Source organism: Macaca thibetana, chromosome 2 (genome assembly GCF_024542745.1).
Source record: "Macaca thibetana thibetana isolate TM-01 chromosome 2, ASM2454274v1, whole genome shotgun sequence".
Lineage (NCBI taxonomy): Eukaryota > Metazoa > Chordata > Mammalia > Primates > Cercopithecidae > Macaca > Macaca thibetana.
In genome coordinates, this window is record NC_065579.1 from 56396393 (window position 1) to 56413521 (window position 17129).

Below are 17129 nucleotides of genomic sequence, written 5' to 3' on the forward strand. Positions count from 1 at the left end.
TTTTATGCACACTTACTTATGACTTTTCTTTTTTTTTTTTTTTTTTTTTGAGACGGGGTCTCGCTCTGTCGCCCAGGCTGGAATGCAGTGGCCGGATCTCAGCTCACTGCAAGCTCCGCCTCCCGGGTTCACGCCATTCTCCTGCCTCAGCCTCCCGAGTAGCTGGGACCACAGGCGCCCGCCAGCTCGCCCGGCTAGTTTTTTGTATTTTTTAGTAGAGACGGGGTTTCATTGTGTTAGCCAGGATGGTCTCGATCTCCTGACCTTGTGATCCACCCGTCTCGGCCTCCCAAAGTGCTGGGATTACAGGCTTGAGCCACCGCGCCCGGCCTACTTATGACTTTTCATTAATAGACTTTTAATTTTTTGCTTTTTTAATTTTATTTTTACCCCCACAGACACTATGGTGACTTATGCTTTAGTCCTTCTGATTAATGCTGGCAAAGACTAAAAATTATTAAAATTAAAAATATGTTTACTCAAAATTCATAAATAAGTGCAGAAGAAATGAAAGTAGCCTTTTCAGGTGTTCCTAGTTGTAAGTTTATAGTATGACATATATATAGATATGAAAATATTACAATTTAAAACTTAAATATTTGGAAAATGCAGAATAGTAAAGGATCAATCATTATATAGTTGAATCTTCATCTGAATGTTGAAATCTACTGCCTATTAGAGGTTTTGTTTCAGTTCTATTCTTATGTTATAGTAGGAATGTCTTTGGCTGCAGGTAAAAGAAAACAGTGCTTTTTTAAAAGAATGATTTATTTTTGCATAACTAGAAGTCTGGAGTTAGGCAGCTGCTGATGTTGGTTTACTGGTTCATTAATTCCAGGGTGGTTCAGCCCTCCTCCACCATTGCAAGATGGCTTCCATAGCTCCAGGCTGCACCTTCAAAGGGTAGGGTTAAGGTAGTAACACTGGCTGCTTGTGACTAATATTTTTATTAGAAAAATATATGCTTCTCCCAGCATATGTTCACTTAGGTTTCATTAGCTAAAACTATATCATGCAGCAACCCTCTAGATACAAAAGTTACTAGGATGTAAGTATTTGACTTCTCTGTCTTCTATTTGGTTATAGAAAAGAGAGTAAAGTCAGGCATGTATTTGCTAGCCAAACAAGTTCCTGTTATCCTTAATGCTTTTCTCATCTACTCTAAAAGTGTGAAGTCAACTACTTCTAAAACTAATGGATCTTTTAATTGTTAGATAATATTCTCTTTTCTTCTAAGAGAATACAAAGCTTTTAGGGAACCAGAACTTTTCTTTTAAGGCTTTTCTTAATAATGAAGATTGTAGTCAACAAATACGCTTTCTCAATTCAGGGAGAAAAATGATGAAACCAATTCCATCGAATTATGGAACCAATGTGGTAAGAGCCATTAATAAAGGCTTTGAAATTGTATTCCACGTGGAATGGGAAATTGAAGGACTTTGGGCAGGTAAACAATATGACAAGTTTGTATTTTTTAAAGGTTTTGCAGAAAAATGAGTTGGTGAGGAACAAGATAAACACAAAGAGGAATTTCTTACAAGAATATGCCAAGTATTACATAGTCTCTTTCTTTATTGGCAATAGAGAAATCAGTTGAGATTACTGCATTATCCAGGTAAACATTGTTCAGACTAGAGTGATAGCTGTGGATATGGAAAGAGGTGAACAGATATTCTGGAGACAGAATTGACGGACTTACTGAAAGGTTGGAAGTGATTGTGAGGAAGAGGCAAGAAGGAGAGCTGACCCCAGAGTTTCTGGCTAAAGAAGATGATCAAAACAGTTCTGAGAAGGGAGATCAAGGATTTAATTTTGAAAAGGGGAACTAGAAGAAATCACCCATGTACCCTTTTGCACTTATATAGCAAGACTGGAATACAGAGGAGATTGGCATGAACCCTTAGCACGAATAATACATACATTTATGAAATGTTTCATAATTGTAATCACATTCCTAAAAGGAAAAGTATAAAGAAAAAAACAAACTAAAATATTATTACTATGAAAGATTAATGGACTAAAATCAGGTATATTACTTTATACAGTAAATGCAAATTAATATAATCCTCTTATGGAAGAGCAGAATGTCAAATTTTAAAAAGTTTTTAAAAGGATTTTAAAAAGTTATCAATTATTTTCAATAATCATAATGCTATAAATAAAATTAGAAAACATGGAGATGGTCAAAGGGATGCTAAGAGATTTGAATTAAAAAATCAGGAGTTGCAATAACATCATTCAAGGTGAAATACAAGGATAAGGAACTTAGTAGGACTGAAAGATAATAGGTATGATTAAAAGCAGTATTATGAAGCAAATATAGAAGTTATAAGTTCATGCATCAAACAATATGGTCACTCAACTCAGGTTAAGTGAATATCAGAAAAATTTACCACAAAAATATGATAAAATACCTTTATGCTTTCATGCTGAGACTTCAGTATACCTCTTTCAGAATCTCACATACCTAGAAGATAAATAAGCAATGTCAATTATTAATAATACTATTAAAAATCTTCATTTTACATTTGTTAAGATTGAGATATCTCCACATGGAGATGTTGGGTAGGCAGCCCAGGGCTCAGAACAGTACATTACGATACAACATATAATACTTTAATGTTTACATATAATTTACAAGGGAGGTAATAAGTTCTTTTAGTATCTTAAAACCTCCATAAATTAAGGGCTGACATTTCTCTGACCAGACTTTACTTTGTTTAGCTTTGTTTGTTTACTTTGTTTATTCCATTACAGTGGAATAAAAGTTGTAGACATTAAGAGATAGAGACTATTCACAAAGGTTTTACTACATCTTTATTGCCTGATAAAGAAAATCCTAAGTAAAAACTAGATATTACGTGTACTACTATAGTCCCCTGGCAAATGTGATATTTCTTCAAAAGTTCAAGTAGCCTGGACAGCAAATTTATCTAGCTTACTTGATCTTTGGGCAAAAACAGAGGGCCTTGCCTACAACTCACAGACAAGCTTATGGGGCATTACCAAGCAATTATTTCAATAGAGAAATATGTTCTATCTTGTTTTATTACTTTCCTTGGAGCAGAAACCAAGGTCCCAAGTGACATCCAATTATAGTTCTTAGTTCATTTGAGGTAGGTTAAATGGTGACATTGAGTCACAACATCCTTAACCTCATTTGAACACCAGAAGACACGATTTTTTTCCTATCCTCCAAAAGAAGCTTCAAGCAGCAAATATAATTGCTAGACAAAGAGAGATTTCTTACATGAATTTGCAATATATGTAATTTGTCTTCTTTCATTGTTACAATATGTATAATTTATCTTGTGGGAAATGAATAGGTACAGGGCACAGCAGTCTTTTTGCAGCTTGGTTATTAGTCACAGCTTATTAATACCATATTCTTCCCAAGAGAAATAAGAAATGCCACAGCGTCGTGATATCAGAGAGTCTCAAGAGGGACTCCCCTAACACTGAGACTGTCAGACGAGTCTACACATATATATTTAAAGTGCAAACATGTAGGTTACTTTACTAGCCTATTAAAATATATTGAGGAGAAAATGCTATACTTCATTCCAATCCATCCCACTTTCTAGTAATAATATAAGAAGTTCTCTTAAATGAATGGAAGATCTATAAGCAAAATAAGTAGTTTTGAAACATCAGCATATTTGGGGAAAAGTCTCTTTCAAGGCCACCTCTCCATTATTGATTAGATTTAGATTATTAAATGTATTCAATATGAGGTGTTTTTGGAAAGCTGTACTTCAAAGTCAGATTCTAGCGCAGCCCAGCTCATCAGCAACATATTCACTACTTGAATGATGCAACGACTATGGTAATAATCTGTTTACCTTATTACAATGAAGATCAAAGACATTAGCTTTTTAAAAAAATTATGGTGGAAATACTCATTAATTCAACAAAAATTTTTTTTGCTCCTATCATATGCCAGACACTATTCTAGGCACTGAAAATATGGCAATGAATACGGCAAGAAAACATGGCAAGAAAATCCTTGCCCTTAAGGAGTTTATGTTATTTTAACATACGGACATGAAGAGTAAAGTTGGAAAAGGAAACCGAAGAGGTAGATATTTATGAACAGGAGAGTCAAAAACAAATGGTGGCTTGAGGCATGTCCGAGTAAGTCAGAGGAATAAGAGGGAAAGTAGAAGGTAAGGCTTTCCTAACAGCTAAAGAATAAGAGAGCCTCAGGAAGAGTTAAATGAACTTAGACAGAAACATATCTGGCTTCCCATTGCTTTCACTTCACCATACAGATGGTAAGATCAATGGGGGGACAGAGAGATTAAATCTACACTAGCAATCATCTAATAAACTATAGAGGCCATTTTGAAGATTAAGGTTAAATTAATAAAAATTAGATTGGCCCAACTAGGTTTATTAAAACATAAACAAAGTTTATCTAGTCATCATCATCTTTGAACAGAAATAATTGCTTCTGTCCATGCTATCATTAGGAGAAATATCTCCCCACTTTCCATTCCTTTTTTCTTCTTCCCACCCATATACCTTTCTCTTCTGAAAAACCCAAACAGGAAATAAAATCATTTCTTTTGAGCTTGTTTTCTGATCTCCTCTTGCACACATGCTTATACTTTCTGAGGAGCATGCTGGTTGGAAGATGTAAACTATCCGGAAGCTGGAATGCCCTGACTGGGTATTAAAAAAGCATAAAGGTGTTTGAAAATTATTCTTCTCTATGACTATTTCTATCAGCAAATTTAAAGCCTGCAATTTTCTACTTCAGAGAAGATGTAGACACTGGATCCTCCTTTTTATTTCTTAGGTATTCTTAACCTTAAAATTTTTGATTATGGACAGAGAAAACAGAAGTTTATGAAATTCTTCTCTTTCCCAATTTTTAAAGAGATGCTAGGGCAACAAACTTTGGGTTTCTAATTCTACTCTTCAGTATACTGTTTTATAGGAAACCCTGCTTAGGGGTTATATTTAGAAAATAAACACTTTTAAAGGTATTTAAGTTTAAAACAAGAACTCTGCCTTAAAGAAAAAGATTAATATGTTTTTGCAATGCACATACCTTAACACAATTTTGATCCAAAACATCATGTTAATAGGATATATTGTTTCACTTGTTTGTTAGGTCAGTGTGCCATCATGATGCTGCGTCGGTGGCCATGAAATATTGTACTTATGGTTATCATAGGTATCTCTAAGAAAATAAAGTAGGGGAAAAAGTATTATTTGTCCCCAAATATACGAGATTTAAAAATTTAGAATTTTGGATTTTCCTCTGCCTCAGATAAATCAAAATGTATCAGACATATGAGGGTCCACTGTTAATCAAGCAAGAATATTCTAGTGCAATATATTGTGTAGAGCAGTGGTCCTAGAACTTCTTTCCATTCCAGAGTTGGTGAATCACAGCTATAATGCCATCTGTAATGTAAGAGCTGGTTTATGCTCATGCCCCCTGTTGGTAGCTAGTTTTTTATGAGTATTGTGCATATGCTTCTTACGGTCATATTTCCAACTGTCCCTGCCCCACCTTTATCCTGTCTTATAATACAAGTGGAACACATAAAGAAATATTCACGAAATAGCAAGTAGATGAAGTTGGCCTCAGCAGTTGGCAATTACCAAAACAAAGTCAAGGATAAGGGGAAAAAGGGGTACTCAGAGCTACCCATACTGTGATGTTTGAGGGCACAGTCCTCAAAATATCCTTTACTTTTGACATCAACTGTAAGTTCAGGGGCTCCCCATATGACCCTCAAATTTGATAATTTGCTAAAGGGACTCACAGAGCTTACTGGAAGCTGTTATACTCACAGATACAGTTTGTTATAGGGAAAGAACACAGATCAAAATCAGCCAAAGGAAGAGATACATACAGTCTGGGAGAGTTCCTAGCAAGCAGCTTCTGTTATCCTCTGTGGAGCTAAAACAGGTGACCCTCCCAGGATTCAGTGTGACAGTACACAAGAAATATTGCCAACCACAGAAGCTCATCCAAGCTCAGTGTTCAGAGTTTTTATTGGAGCTTCATTATATAGACATGATTGATTGATTGATTGCCCTTCTGGTTAAACTCAGCCTCCACGTCAACTGATACTACCTGACCCAAAGACCCTACCTTAAATCACATGGTTGTTCTTTCTGATGTGACCAGCCCCTGCCCAAACAAAGAAACTCATAAGAGGCCATGACATGAATTACCTCCCAGAAGCCTAGGTAAAAGGCCAGACCTATCTTTGGGTAAAGCCAAATTATTCACTACATGGAGAAAGGCCAAAAGTGACTATTCATAGAGGCACTCAAGAGATGTAATTGAGATGTTCCTCCATGCTATAAAGGAAAATATAGTAACACAGAAATTTGAAACTTATATCACTTTAATTTTTCTTGGCTAAGATTAAGATTTTATGAATGGTAAATTTTAAATATTTGAAAAAACAAAGCACACTTCTAAGATTATTTCAGCAAGAGCACTATGATTCTCAAAAGAACTGGCAATGGTGACTATGTTCGGAGTGGGGCTTCCCTAAGACCACTCCCAGGTTTAATAATTCACTAGGAAGACTCACAGGACTCAGTGTATAGTCATACTCATGGCTAAGGTTTATTGTAGCAGAAGGATTTAGGGCAAGATCAACAAAAAGAAAGGGCACATGGGGCAATGTCTAGGAAAAAACAGGTGCAACCTTACAAGAATCCTATCACAGTGGAGTTGCACAAGACACATTTAATTCCCCTGCTCTGTGAACTGTGACAACATATGTGAAATGTTGCTAACTAGGGAACTTTGTTAGAACCTTAGCACCCAAAATTTTGATGGAGAGCTGGTCATATAGGTGTTAAATTAAATTAAATTTGGCCCAAGGCTGCCTCTGTACCTTGAGTCTCTATGTACCAACTGCAACCTAGTTTACTACTTAAACTGAAAGCCTAGCTTGAGAGTGTATTCTTGTAACAAATAGCTGAATCTTAGCCAAGCTCAGTGAATTACAGCCTGCTAACTCATCACAACATGCCCATATAAGGCAGATGCCTTGCTGTAGCTGATCAAATGAATTCTCTAGTTTGCTTCTGTGTCTGGTCTATAAAAGCTCACTGCTCACACTACTGAGTGGAGCTCCCTGAACCTTTACTGGTTCAGGGTACTGCCTGATTCATATATCATTCTTTGCTCAAATAAACTGCTAAATTTAATTCGTCTAAAGCTTTCATTTTAACATAGATAATATCTACCAGGCACAGATCAAAATTCCAGACTTCCAGAACAAAAGCAAATGTTCAGTACAAATAAATTGTTTGAACAGTTTAGCCATAGTGAGCTACTCTTATGTGTTCTGAGAGTGGTGGGAATCCTCCTGAAATCTAAGTTCCCAGACGCCAGCCAAGGGCCAACCTTATAAACAGACCTTTCAAAGGATAGCATTTAGTTCATTTCTGCATAGTGGTACAGTCAAAGTCTCAGTGAGTAAAGAAATGCAAGAATGTCACATTCAGAGTCAAACACTGGGGTCGTGGGGAAATGTGCCTCAGCAATTGCTTCAGTGGGAAATTTAAATTGCCCATAGCCAGAGATTTGGGAATTCCAGGGAATATTTTACATCCTCACATAATTTATAGATCTGCTTTTAGTGAAAGAAGATGTTAAAATGAAACTCTATTCATTTCACTTTGATTTCCCTAAAACAATAGGTGTGACCTCTCCTATATTCCAAAGTGAGCTACTAGACCACCCATATAAGACATGCAAAGAAGGTGGATCAAAAACAGTTAAATAATCCTTAGCTTTCTCCCCAGCCCCTGAAATGTTTGAAACTGAAGAGTTTCAAACTCTTGGATAAGGGCATCCATTATTCTGTATGGATAAGGACATCCATATGTGTGACACACTCCTATAAGTAGGTTATGTCTAATCCCTATGTGTCAGTGGATATTTTAACCTTCTTTTCCCTACTCAAAACTACATATTCAGATGCAAGTAAGTGAGAATGACATTTCTGTAAGCCAATCTTGGATCATAAATTTTTTAAACAGCAAATACTTTTAAAACTTTTAAAAATTATTATTAGTGCAAAATGCATGATTGATTGCAAAGGAGCATTATGTTGAGAATCACTCAGTAGTGAGCAATAGGAAAGCTTTCAACATTTTTGGAGTTGATACAATCAGGAGTATGCTCTAGAAGCTACATTTGGTAGGTGGGAGACGGGAGGCAGGGAAACTGGTGGTAACAGTCTTAGTGGAAATCATGAGACAGTGGTAGTAAACATACATAGGGGATGATGGTGAGAGTAACACAAGTAGAAATAGGATGAAGATACTGGCAATGATTGAAAAATGAAAGAGACTAGTTTAAAATAATCCTGAAGTTTCAGAGGGCAGGGCCAAGATGGCCAACTAGAAACAGTGGTATTTGGAAGCTCCCATCAAAAGAACCATAATAAGTGTGTGAATTCTTCACCAGCAACCAAGGTATCCAGGTTCCCTCATCAGAACTGACTAGGAGGCTGGCATGATCCACAGAAAGGAAGGAAGCACACAATTGCTAGAAAGAGAATAAAATATCTAGGAATACAGCTAACAAGGGATATGAAGGACCTCTTTGAGGAGAACTACAAACCACTGCTCAAGGAAATAAAAGAGGATACAAATGGAACATGGATAGGAAGAATCAATATTGTGAAAATGGCCATACTGCCCAAAGTAATTAAAAGATTTAATGCTATTCCCATAAAACTACCATTGACATTCTTCACAGAATTAGAAAAAACTACTTTAAATTTCATATGGAACCAAAGAAGACCACGTATAGCCAAGACAATCCTAAGCAAAAAGAACAAATCTGGAGGCATCACGCTGACTTCAAACTGTACCACAAGGCTGCGGTAACTGAAACAGCATGATATTGGTACCAAAACAGACATACAGACCAATGGAACAGAACAGAGGCATCAGAAATAACATCACACATCTACAACCATCTGATCTTCAACAAATCTGACAAGAACAAGCAATGGGGAAATAATCTCCTATTCAATTAATGGTGCTGGGAAAACTGGTTAGCCATATGCAGAAAACAGAAACTGGACCCTTTCTTTATACATTATACAAAAATTAACTCAAGATGGATTAAAGATTTAAATGTAAAAATCTAAACCATAAAAGCCCTAAAAGAAAACCTAGGTAATACCATTCAAGACATAGGCATGGGCAAAGACTTCATGATGAAAATGCCAAAAGCAACTGCAACAAAAGCCAAAATTAACAAATGGGATCTAATTAAACTAAAGAGCTTCTGCACAGCAAAAGAAACTATCATCAGGGTGAACAAGCAACCTACAGAATGGGAGATAATTTTTGCGATCTACCTATGTGACAAAGTTCTAATATCGAGAATCTGCAAGGAACTTAAACAAATTTACAAGACAAAAAAACATCAAAAAGTGGGCAAAGGATATGAACAGACACTTCTCAAAGTAAGATATTTACATGGCCAAGCAACATATGGAAAAAGCTCAACATCACTGACCATCAGAGAAATGCAAATCAAAACCACAATGAGATACCATCTCACACCAGTCAGAATGGCAATTATTAAAAATTCAAGAAACCATACATGCTGGTGAGGCTGTGGAGAAATAGGAACACTTTTACACTGTCGGTGGGAATGTAAATTAGTTCAAACATTGTAGAAGACAATGTGGCGATTCCTCAAGGATCTAGAACCAGATATAAAATTTGACCCAGCAATCCCATTACTGAGTATATACCCAAAGGAATATAAATCATTCTACTATAAAGACACATGCACAGGTATGTTTACTGCAGCACTATTTATAATAGCAAAAACTTGGAACCAACGCAAATGCCCATCAATGATAGACTGGATATAGACACCATGGAATACTATGTTAGCCATAAAAAGGAATGAGATCATGTCCTTTGCAGGGACGTGGATGAAGCTGGAAGCCATCATCCTCAGCAAACTAACACAGGACCAGAAAACCAAATACTACATGTTCTCACTCATAAGTGGGAGTTAAACCGTGAGAACACATGGACACAGACAGCAGAAAAATACACACCAGGGCCTGTCAGGGGGTGAGGGGAGGCAACTTAGAGGATGGGTCAATAGGTGCACCAAACCACCATGGCACACATATACGTAGGTAACAAACCTGCACGTCCTGCACATGTACCCTGGTTTTTTTTTTTTTTTTTTTTTTAAGAAGAAATAAAGCAAAAAATAAAAATAAAAGTTTTAAGCATGGGTTTCTTAAAAAGTTCAGGATAAGGATCAAGTTTTAGAAGAGAAATGAATTCCATTTAAAACAAATGAAATGTGTGATACCAGTGGGATCCCCAAATATGGGTGTGCAGCTTGCAGTTAGGAGTGTGAGAGATATACAGAAGATGGATTGGAGGTGGACAGTTATTATTTGGCTGTTATCCACATTGAGGGATTAAGGTTGATGGGTGTTTCTAAGTGCCTTTTCAGAAAATGCATTTTCTAGTTCTTGATATTATGTAACTATTTCATTATCTATATTTGTGGTTTTTTAAAGAAAATGTGTCTATAAACTGTAAAAATCTTAATAAATTCTTAAAACAAAAAGTTTAAGTAATTATTCCTTTTTGATGGTAGATCTCTTAGGTTAGTGAAAGGACTCTTGAGAAGAAGCCAAATTTTAAACTTACTTTTGTTGTTAGAGTATTCATATTAAAAAAAATGTGTATGGACACATAGAGAGACAGACAGACAGACACACACACACACATTTTTATTTAGGTAGAAGTAACAGAAGAGCCTTTGCAAATATGACTTAAGATAAAGGAAAGACACAATAGTGAATTTTATGTAAAAGTAATGGTATGTTCGCTGACTGTTCAGTTCTACTTTTCCTCATGGAGCTTTCATCTTTTTTAGTCTTCATTCCTACACAAGGTATCCAAGTTCCTGCCGTCTGGCCAGGCGCCTTACAAGTGGCAAGAATTACGGTGGTGTTTCCATAGAGACAAGGGAACAGTTCTTCCTTCCTTTCCTCTGTGAGTTGTTTTCATATAAGGATCTTCCAGTTTCTAAAACTCGTTCTTGCTTTGAAAATGGGCAGAGGATTTATCCAGTTTTTGCCCATTCAGTATGATATTGGCTGTGGGTTTGTCATAAATAGCTCTTATTATTTTGAGGTACGTTCCATCAATACCGAATTTATTGAGCGTTTTTAGCATGAAGGGATGTTGAATTTTGTCAAAAGCCTTTTCTGCATCTATTGAGATAATCATGTGGTTCTTGTGTTTGGTTCCGTTTATATGTTGGATTACGTTTATTGATTTGCGAATGTTGAACCAGCCTTGCATCCCAGGGATGAAGCCCACTTGATCATGGTGGATAAGCTTTTTGATGTGCTGCTGAATCCGCTTTGCCAGTATTTTATTGAGGATTTTTGCATCGATGTTCATCAGGGATATTGGTCTAAAATTCTCTTTTTTTTGTTGTGTCTCTGCCAGGCTTTGGTATCAGGATGATGTTGGCCTCATAAAATGAGTTAGGGAGGATTCCCTCTTTTTCTATTGATTGGAATAGTTTCAGAAGGAATGGTACCAGCTCCTCCTTGTACCTCCGGTAGAATTCAGCTGTGAATCCATCTGGTCCTGGACTTTTTTTGGTTGGTAGGCTATTAATTATTGCCTCAATTTCAGAGCCTCCTATTGGTCTATTCAGGGATTCAACTTCTTCCTGGTTTAGTCTTGGAAGAGTGTAAGTGTCCAGGAAATTATCCATTTCTTCTAGATTTTCTAGTTTATTTGCATAGAGGTGTTTATAGTATTCTCTGATGGTAATTTGTATTTCTGTGGGGTCAGTGGTGATAACCCCTTTATCATTTTTTATTGCGTCTATTTGATTCTTCTCTCTTTTCTTCTTTATTAGTCTTGCTAGCAGTCTGTCAATTTTGTTGATCTTTTCAAAAAACCAACTCCTGGATTCATTGATTTTTTGGAGGGTTTTTTGTGTCTCTGTCTCCTTCAGTTCTGCTCTGATCTTAGTTATTTCTTGCCTTCTGCTAGCTTTTGAATGTGTTTGCTCTTGCTTCTCTAGTTCTTTTAATTGTGATGTTAGAGTGTCAATTTTAGATCTTTCCAGCTTTCTCTTGTGGGCATTTAGTGCTATAAATTTCCCTCTACACACTGCTTTAAATGTGTCCCAGAGATTCTGGTATGTTGTATCTTTGTTCTCATTGGTTTCAAAGAACATCTTTATGTCTGCCTTCATTTCGTTATGTACCCAGTAGTCATTCAGGAGGAGGTTATTCAGTTTCCATGTAGTTGAGCGGTTTTGATTGAGTTTCTTAGTCCTGAGTTCTAGTTTGATTGCACTGTGGTCTGAGAGACAGTTTGTTATAATTTCTGTTCTTGTACATTTGCTGAGGAGTGCTTTACTTCCAATTATGTGGTCAATTTTAGAATAAGTGCGATGTGGTGCTGAGAAGAATGTATATTCTGTTGATTTGGGGTGGAGAGTTCTATAGATGTCTATTAGGTCTGCTTGCTGCAGAGATGAGTTCAATTCCTGGATATCCTTGTTAACTTTCAGTCTCGTTGATCTGTCTAATGTTGACAGTGGAGTGTTGAAGTCTCCCATTATTATTGTATGGGAGTCTAAGTCTCTTTGTAAGTCTCTAAGGACTTGCTTTATGAATCTGGGTGCTCCCGTATTGGGTGCATATATATTTAGGATAGTTAGCTCTTCCTGTTGAATTGATCCCTTTACCATTATGTAATGGCCTTCTTTGTCTCTTTTGATCTTTGATGGTTTAAAGTCTGTTTTATCAGAGACTAGTATTGCAACCCCTGCTTTTTTTTGTTCTCCATTTGCTTGGTAAATCTTCCTCCATCCCTTTATTTTGAGCCTATGTATGTCTCTGCATGTGAGATGGGTCTCCTGAATACAGCAGACTGATGGGTCTTGACTCTTTATCCAGTGCGCCAGTCTGTGTCTTTTAATTGGAGCATTTAGGCTGGGCGCGGTGGCTCAAGCCTGTAATCCCAGCACTTTGGGAGGCCGAGACGGGCGGATCACAAAGTCAGGAGATCAAGACCATCCTGGCTAACACGGTGAAACCCCGTCTCTACTAAAAAATACAAAAAACTAACCAGGTGAGGTGGCAGGCGCCTGTAGTCCCAGCTACTCGGGAGGCTGAGGCAGGAGAATGGCAGGAACCCGGGAGGCGGAGCTTGCAGTGAGCTGAGATCTGGCCACAGCACTCCAGCCTGGGCGACAGAGCGAGACTCCGTCTGAAAAAAATAAATAAATAAATAAATAATTGGAGCATTTAGTCCATTTACATTTAAGGTTAATATTGTTATGTGTGAACTTGATCCTGCCATTATGATATTAACTGGTTATTTTGCTTGTTAGTTGATGCAGTTTCTTCCTAGCCTCGATGGTAAAATTCCCTTTGAAAACTGGCACAAGACAGGGATGCCCTCTCTCACCACTCCTATTCAACATAGTGTTGGAAGTTCTGGCTAGGGAAATCAGGCAAGAGAAAGAAATCAAGGGAATTCAGTTAGGAAAAGAAGAAGTCAAATTGTCCCTCTTTGCCGATGACATGATTGTATATTTAGATAATCCCATTGTCTCAGCCCAAAATCTCCTTAAGCTGATAAGCAACTTCAGCAAAGTCTCAGGATACAAAATTAATGTGCAAAAATCACAAGCATTCTTATACACCAGTAACAGACAAACAGAGAGCCAAATCATGAATGAACTTCCATTCACAATTGCTTCAAAGAGAATCAAATACCTAGGAATCCAACTTACAAGGGATGTAAAGGACCTCCTCAAGGAGAACTACAAACCACTGCTCAGTGAAATAAAAGAGGACACAAATAAATGGAAGAACATATCATGCTCATGGATAGGAAGAATCAATATCGTGAAAATGGCCATACTGCCCAAGGTTATTTATAGATTCAATGCCATCCTCATCAAGCTACCAATGAGTTTCTTCATAGAATTGGAAAAAATTGCTTTAAAGTTCATATGGAACCAAAAAAGAGCCCGCATTGCCAAGACAATCCTAAGTCAAAAGAACAAAGCTGGAGGCATCACGCTACCTGACTTCAAACTATACTATAAGGCTACAGTAACCAAAACAGCATGGTACTGGTACCAAAACAGAGATATAGACCAATGGAACAGAACCGAGTCCTCAGAAATAATACCACACATCTACAGCCATCTGATCTTTGACAAACCTGAGAGAAACAAGAAATGGGGAAAGGATTCCCTATTTAATAAATTGTGCTGGGAAAATTGGCTAGCCATAAGTAGAAAACTGAAACTGGATCCTTTCCTTACTCCTTATACGAAAATTAATTCAAGATGGATTAGAGACTTAAATATTAGACCTAATACCATAAAAACCCTAGAAGAAAACCTAGGTAGTACCATTCAGGACATAGGCATGGGCAAAGACTTCATGTCTAAAACACCAAAAGCAACGGCAACAAAAGCCAAAATTGACAAATGGGATCTAATTAAACTAAAGAGCTTCTGCACAGCAAAAGAAACTACCATCAGAGTGAACAGGCAACCTACAGAATGGGAGAAAATTTTTGCAATCTACTCATCTGACAAAGGGCTAATATCCAGAACCTACAAAGAACTCAAACAAATTTACGAGAAAAAAACAAACAACCCCATCAAAAAGTGGGCAAAGGATATGAACAGACAGTTCTCAAAAGAAGACATTCATACAGCCAACAGACACATGAAAAAATGCTCATCATCACTGGCCATCAGAGAAATGCAAATCAAAACCACAATGAGATACCATCTCACACCAGTTAGAATGGCGATCATTAAAAAGTCAGGAAACAACAGGTGCTGGAGAGGATGTGGAGAAATAGGAACACTTTTACACTGTTGGTGGGATTGTAAACTAGTTCAACCATTATGGAAAACAGTATGGCGATTCCTCAAGGATCTAGAACTAGATGTACCATATGACCCAGCCATCCCATTACTGGGTATATACCCAAAGGATTATAAATCATGCTGCTATAAAGACACATGCACACGTATGTTTATTGCAGCACTATTCACAATAGCAAAGACTGGGAATCAACCCAAATGTCCATCAGTGACAGACTGGATTAAGAAAATGTGGCACATATACACCATGGAATATTATGCAGCCATAAAAAAGGATGAGTTTGTGTCCTTTGTAGGGACATGGATGTAGCTGGAAACCATCATTCTTAGCAAACTATCACAAGAACAGAAAACCAAACACCACATGTTCTCACTCATAGGTGGGAACTGAACAATGAGATCACTTGGACTCGGGAAGGGGAACATCACACACCGGGGCCTATCATGGGGAGGGGGGAGAGGGGAGGGATTGCATTGGGAGTTATATCTGATGTAAATGACGAGTTGATGGGTGCTGATGAGTCGATGGGTGCAGCACACCAACATGGCACAAGTATACATATGTAACAAACCTGCACGTTATGCACATGTACCCTAGAACTTAAAGTATAATAATAATAATAAATAAATTTAAAAAAAAAAGAAAATGGGCAGAGGAGAGGAAACACTGTTTAGTGTATCAACGACAGGAAAAATGAGGAGGTAGTGTTCATATTCCTGTCGGGCCACACTCGTAGCGTGTCTATTTCTTTTCTTACAATAAAAGATGTTAGGCAGGTTTGTTTGTTTTTCCCACTGAAAGATCTTTAAAAGTAGGAATTATATCTTACCCAAGTCAACTAGTGTTTAGTCAGTGAGTACATCAGTGAAAGAATGAATAGCAAATGTACTTTTATTATTGGGAGAGCAAAGATGTTTGAATAGAACTTTTTCCATTTAGAAGTTTTTAATACACATTCTGTCACTTTACTCGATGGAATTGCATGAAGTAATTTTTGAGATATAAAAACTAAGATAATTGTGAAGTTACGATGTGAATCCAAGTCTTCTTACTCCAATTAATTGCCAGTTTTTACTCTATTACACTGTGGCTTTGGGAGAATGAGAGCAATTAGAACAATGGTGTCCTGGGCTAGAGAATGAGGATGTTTATTCACTTCGAGTGTAGATTAGGCCAATAAAAGGCAGGTAAACCTAGTGTAACTAGCAGCCCATTCAGCAAACCCCATGAAGGGTCTCTAGACCCTGTCCCCAGTCACTTGTGGTTTCTCTGCTCTCTGCTTTTGTTTCATACTACTGATTACTGATATATTGATTTGCTTATTACTTATTTCCCCTGGCTAGAAGGTAAGCTCCAAGAGAACAGGGACTTGCCAACTTTGTTCATCGCTGTCTTCCCTGGTGTGTAGAGCGGTGCTTGGCAATAGCTGTACTTCAATAAATACTTTTTGAGTATATGAATGTATAATTTTAGAACACTCATTGTTCTATTCTTTAAGTATACTTTCCCTAACAATTTCTCTGTGAGAATGAGGGCAAAGTTATATAGAAAAATTAAGAAATAATACCAGAAGCAATCTGGTACTGATATTTTTATCAATTTTTTCTTTCCTATGTAAAGTACACTCCACTTGTTTCTGCTGAATGTAGTCCATATTTTAACTACTTTTTAAAAAAAAATTAGTGCAGAAGTTACTATTTTAATATACATTTCTAAGTCACTAGCTCCTAAATTGGTGTCATTGACAAATTTAATCTTATTTAGTCAACTATGACCTAATTCCATGAGGATCAAGGCCATTGGAAAGATCCTTTTTTGATTAACACAGAAAGTTCATGAGATGATTTTCCCATAACAAGATCAATAAAGTATTTCAATCTTGGCTGTAAAATATAGTACCTTTGCTGTTTAGTGAGAAAATACAATATTAGTTTTAAAGACTTCTTTAAGTATCGTGACAGTTTTGCTATTCTTGGAAGAACTTTGTCAATATTTCATCATGATATTCTTCTCTGCAGAGGAACCTAAGAAAAATATTCGATGAATCATGGTGATATTAAAACTATCTGTCACTTGTGGCATGCATATGTAATAAAGTACTCAGATAAAATTGATATCAGAGACAAATGGCCCACATTAAAAATGTCTGCTTGAAGCTCTAAAATTGTTCCTTCTTATGATGATCTCAATAACTAAACA